Consider the following 6,774-nt stretch of genomic DNA (forward strand, 5'->3'; position numbering starts at 1 on the left):
AAAGTTCTATGCTGTGCTTTATATATAATCTCAATGATGAAGAAGCTTTTATACATTAGATGTTATATAAATTAAAGCTTGTTATTATATGTTTAAATGTAAATACATTTACACGTATAATTAGCATATCCATTTATTAAAAACGTTCTTTTCGAATGCACGTGTTTTGAGTATTATACGTTTAAACGAAAATACGTTTACACGCATATTTAGCACATCCAAACGGATGTAATAAACGTTTAGAAACATTTAGAAACGTTTTTCCGAATATTTTTACGTTTATTAAACATTTACACGTTTCATTTAAACATATAATGATGAGTCTAAACGTGTAAACGTTCTCTTACAACATTTTTCATGAAAGCGAAGATAAATGGATAAATGTTTAACGTTTACATCAAGTGAACTGAAAAAACAGTGACAAAATTAAAGCCCTAATCTATGTAAATACTATTCAATTGATTTCTTGTGTATGGTTTAATTTTAAAAGTCATAATTTTGAAATGCATCCATACAAGAGGTAAGTATAACTCGGAATGTGTTTTTGCTAGTGATCTCTATTTGTTAATTCTTTGTTAGCTTACAGATTAAAGTAAAAACAGTAGAAAGGATATGCTTATGTGTGTGACATAAAAAGATTATACGTGATTATATATATAATAAACGTGATTACATATATAAGAGGATTCCACGAGTATACTTTCTGCGAATTATGCTTGCACGTTGTGTATGAATGTTTCGCAAAATTAATATTATCACGCTTCATCGCATTCCTGCGGCCCGTAATGCAAAGCGCAAATATTGTTCCTTCGCCGCGGTATCCCATCGTACACTCATGCGCGTATTTCAAAGGATGCCGAATTTCAAAGGATGAAAAGAAAGACGAGGGAAAAGGGAAAGAAAGAGAGAGAGAGAGAGAGAGAGAGGGATAGAACGAGTATGTCTTAATCTATTCGACTCAAGTTCGTCGCGTTGTTCATGAGTTCCATAAGGATTAGCGTAGTCGATTATAGTTCTCCGTAAATATTTGCCTCTTTCGGGATACACATGGGTAGACCGATGCTTTTTCTTTTCTCCCTCGGCCGTTCATAAAATCGTAAGAGCCGAATATTGAAAAATGCACGAGACGTGAAGATCATTTAACAGCTGCAACGACCAATTTGAACATTTTACAGAAATACAAAGTTCGAAAGACGCGAAATCAGGCAGGATATGGCCAGAGGCCTTCACAATTAAAGATTTCAAGATACGTTCGATAAATTTAATCCCACTTGTCCAAAAAAAAAAAAAAAAAAAAAAAAAAATGATAACATACGCAACTTTCTAGCGGCAAAAATTTCATTCTTGCGGAAAAATATACAAATCGCAACGCTTGATTACATGTTGGATTCCATCGGAGGAGGATTCCATCATCGAAAACAAAAACTCAAACGCGATATATATACACGCGCAGCTATACGCACGTATCTTACATACGCGTACACATGTACAATATACATATGTTATAGATATGAACGAGACGAATAATTGTCCACGCTCGCGCGCGACGATGCGCAACGATCTCAAATTTATTGGCATGTACGTTAATTACTTTAATTATTACACCGCTGTCAAAGGCTGATCGGAATACAAAGGAAGTTTATTCGACGCTGAACTATGTTTGCATCGCCCCGAGTCACCAATCGCCAATTAATTTTCCATAATTGGACGGACACGTTGCCGCAGCACGTTCTACACTCCTTGACGCTCGTTCCACGCGTCATGCGCGCGGATACACGTGTATACATGTACATGTACATATATACGCGTATACATATATATATATATATATATATATATATATATATACACGTACATGCATATATAAATGTATATTTTATACATACATGTACACACACGCATACATACGCTTTTATATATATATATATATATATATATATATATATATATATTTATATGTATATATATATATATATATATATATATATCCCCGCGATAGTACCTGGCGTACCACGCACACGGCTCTGCTTAAAACGCGTCGCAACCTGCCGCCGGCCGTATTTTCACCAGGGAACCAATTAACAGTTTTCACCTATTCCTTTTCAGGTGACCGAACGTACGAAAAAAAATCGAAATAAACACCGGGGACGCGAGGGATGGAGAGCGAGCGAAAAAATAGCCCGGTCGAAACCTCGGCGCCCGAAAAAATCAACTCTCCGCTCCGGTCTTGTGCCGAATACAAATTTTTCGATGTCGACGCCATTAAAATTGAACTCGATATTCGCCCCGGCAAATAGAGCACTTTCTGACAAGCGACAAGCGTAATTAGTCGTTGCCGTAAGGTACAGATGAATTTGGAAAAAAAAAAAAAAAAAAAAAAAAATGAAAAAGCGTGAAACATCGTCAATTTTGTTAGTGACATGATTTATTGTTAAAAACAGCATACAGATTGCAGTGATGTAAAATCTTACTTTTCAATTATTGTTTTTTTTTTTGGTCATTAACCGAATATCTTAATTAAATACGCAACTAAAAAAATTTGAAAATTGCAAAAAAATGATTCTTTGACGAAAAATATATCTCGCTTCGTCAAAATTTCCATAAATTTCCGACAATTCTTCGGTCGTACATTTAATGGACCGAATAAATAAGTGGTGTGTGATAAATATAAATGAATGAAGGAATAAGTAAATAAATAAATAAGTACTTAACGCACGTGTGAGACTCCCATTCACAGCCTAAGGGGTAGCCTTTTAAAGCCGTTTCGCGACGGATTCCGCTAAGTGATACCAATAACTCGGTGGGCTAACAACGAGACGTACTCTCTTCAGGATTCGACGGAGGATAAACGAAGGACCGGCGCAATCCCGCGGGATGTTATCTAATCCCGCTGGATTTGTTGATTCTACGTCTTGCGCCCGGCGAAAGCCCGATGAGGTTTTCGTGTAGCAACGGGATTACCCCTATTTTCCGCGACCTAAACTCACCCCGAATGCCGTCTGCCACGTTGCGGAAACGCGACACGTCGCGCCGAGGGATCCACATCCTTATTTGCCGCTAAACCCTCCGTGCCATATTAGAGCGATTTTCCATCCGACGCTGGGCATTAACTTATCATCGTCAACGTATAATAGTATAATAACATTGTACCGAGCATTATACAGCGCACAATGCAATGCTATTGTATAACGGCATAATAATTAAATCCGAAGGTGTGAGTTAATAGTCACAATGGCAAATAGCCTAATTGGAGGTGATAACAGCTTTATGCGCCCGATAAAGGACATATGCTTTAATATTTCAGAGACTCTATATCCAAGGTATATATTTCTATATATTATAAAATTCAGAATAACGTTTATATATTTCTAGACAGAAATAATATAATTGATGTTATTTCCTAATTATCGTTGCAAGTATGTACGTATATAAAACGTCATGTATTATTAGATAAGCCTTGCGGCTATTAGAAATGACAGATAAAAACACTCTTTTTTCGAAATTGTCTATACAAAATTTATCATTCCTAGATTTGTATATAATTAGAGATGATATTATATATAACTTATATATAATAGAGCTTGTTATATATAAGGTAAATTGTAGGTATTATAAACATCAATAATTACATATATGTGTATATAAATTAAGAGCGAAAAGGTTTAAGCGATTATTATTTAATTAATTCACTTAAAATATCGCTTGCTTTTATCGTGAAATTCTTAATCCCATATACATATAGCGTTCATGGCTACATCGAAGGGATCGACTGAAGGGAAACGAGCGGTGACTGCAAATAAAAAAAAAAAGAAAACGTTTTATCTCGCATGTGCGATTATGATTCTTTCGTAGATTCGCGCGTAAACGAAAGATATTCTCTCGCCAGACCGGAAACCGATGGCGTGCTAAACAAAGATGTGCCACGGTACTTCTATCCCGCGATCCTCCGGCCCGGTTCCCACCCTCCGTGGAAACGCGCAGATTATTCTATTACACGTTACGTAAACACCGAGAACACAAACGGACGACGCGAGTACCCCCAGAGCGGAATTCTCTCGCGCTCTCAATCTCTCTCTCTCTCTCTCTCTCTCTCTCTCTCTCTCTCTCTCTCTCTCTCTCTCTGCAACCTCCAGTGCACGTTGCTGTTTGCTCTGAAAATGCGTTATTGTTTCACCGCGATAAAAAATTCAACGTTTGGATAATTACATCAGGCCTGATCGATCGGCAGGCGAGGGGGAAGGGGGTTGAGAGGGAGAGAGAAAGAGAGAAGATGGTGGCCCCGAGCGACTTTTCACTGGGTTACTGACTTACTTAGTTCGCCCGTTTCTGTTGAATGCGGCGAAAAAAAAATATCAGAAAAGGAAGGGCGGATTTCGCGATTTAACGATCGATCGATCGTTCTGAAAGTGGAGGTGTCTCGACTTTTCTTTTTTTTTTACTTGTACCTACTTTAAAAATGTGTTTAATGGGAGAGAGGAGTCGGGAGGGTTCGTGTACTTTTCCTGCAATAATCTACTTTGGAAAATGCTTCCTCCTTTCCTCACAAAGTTTTACTAATAAAAGATTGATTGAGCGTTTTAATTTTCTCAAAATTCAAATTATGCATCATATATACATATGTATGTATATCTTAATTTTCGCGTTTCATTTCATTTATATTTGATTGAAATGATTTTCGAAAAATATAGATATTAAAAAAAAATTAAAATTATATATGTCTCACGAGAAAAGAAAGTTATGAAAACAAGTGGAAATCAAGCTCGCATAGGTGTTTTAAAAAGTACAAAGCATAATTTAATAAAGTATAAAAGTATATAAATTTTTAAGACGCTTTGAAGATACATAAGCTCTTCAACTCTTCAATCGACGAGTTTTTCAAAGCTCATTCATCGCGATCGGAGGATCCCGTTTGTCCATTCGTTCTCGCAGTTGGCTTCTTCTATCTCGAGAAACACATTCTACTGCCCGTTTACATCCCGCGCGGATCAGCGAAAACGGAAAATGCGAAGGGAAAGCGAGGAATCACTCTACTTTTTCGTGGGGCCATCGGTGCGTGGCAGCTGCGATCCTTTCTCGAATCTCTTTCCTTTCGCGTATTCCCTTCTTTCTTCGGCGGACCGACAGGCCCGGTTTTCCCGGTAATCCCTTCGAGGAAGAGAACGATCACGAGGAGAGACGAGAGGCGGTGAGGGGGCGAAAGGAGGGAGGCAGAGAGAGAGGGAGGGAGGGACCGATTCTCGCGCGCGCAGAAGCGGAAGAAACGAGAACGATGCGAGAGAGGACGACCCCGCACTGTTTGCCTTTTATTAAACTCTTGTTAAACGCCGCCTTTCTCCGCACACACAATTGAATCGGCAAAACAGCGAAGATAATGCCCCTACCGTGCTCCGTATACGCCCGCAGGAACCGGAGAGAAAGAGAGAAAGAGAGCTGGGAGACGAGGGATGCAGAGGAAGAAAGAGAGAGAGGGAAGACTCACCGCAAACACCAATTCCTTGTACATCTTGAAATGGACACCGTGTAATCCGCCTCTTTATACAACGACTGCGAGATCGCCCGGAATCCTTCAGCAAAGGATCGCGATCCTCGGCGTGAAAGGCACCCGAATCGGCCCGGTCGATCGATTCCTTTCGAAAGTGGCCCCGTGAAAATCATGACGGCCCACCCTCCGTTCAACGGGCCTTCTCTAATGAAAATATTTGGATGTTTCCAACAAAATCGACATGGCTATCGAAAGACTCTACCATTCTAACTTCAAAAGGCTGCAAATTGAAGTCTCTCGATTATACGCTATATATACAATCCTCCGATGAAGTCGCCTTCAATAATATTGCTCCACACGTGGGGGAAGAAAGATGTTTTAATTTATATCTATGACACGTTAGAAGAAATCTCGATAAATCTCTTTAAAATATTTTAAAAAATGATTATTTGAAGCTTTTATTTTTTTAAATAAATTTAAAACAAAACATTTTATCATTTTTATTCATAGCATATTTTTCCTCAGAAAATTGTGCTCGATATTACGAGATAGAGGCAAAACGAGAGTGTATATGGTGTATGTGCGTATGTAACTGGATATATTAACACTTCTCGTTTGTGAATCCGCGATATCGATTAGAAAAAGCAATAAATAAAAAAAAAAATAATAAAAATCCACATGTGTTTTCCCGCACCTCCCTGTATCCGCGTCGATTATTATTATCCGTAACGCTTGTAGCGACCCGTTGTGTCACAGCTTCGCTCTGCTCTCGGGCACGCATCAGTGACACGTTTATTTAAAAAAATAAAAAAAAACAATCTTTTAATCGCTGGCTTGAGATATGTCTCAACGCATCAGAGGTTACGCCGATAAAAATAATGACGATATAAACGCGATATCGCCTATCCCGGCACTCCTATATCATTTTATTTATTGTGCGATAAAATTCCTGGAAAGAAAGAGAAAGAGAAAGAGAAAGAGAGAACCGCGATTATTCGATTCGCGTGTAAATATTCTCAATGTAATCGAGAATAATACTTTGCCGACGGAATCGGAAATTTAATTCTAAGTAACTTCTCTTACATTAGAAATTGAATAAACTACTCTCGAGAAATGCTCCCGATCTTCAGGAATGTTTAATCGATCTCTTTATAGCGCAATATTCATCAAGGTTTTCATTAATAAATTAAAAATGTAGCTATTTATTATCATATATGTGTATAAATTAAATCTATGCATAAAGCATCTAGTATCCGTTTTTAGATGGCGTTGAAATTTTACTCAAAAGTAGT

Source organism: Anoplolepis gracilipes, chromosome 1, assembly GCF_047496725.1.
Source record: "Anoplolepis gracilipes chromosome 1, ASM4749672v1, whole genome shotgun sequence".
NCBI lineage: Eukaryota > Metazoa > Arthropoda > Insecta > Hymenoptera > Formicidae > Anoplolepis > Anoplolepis gracilipes.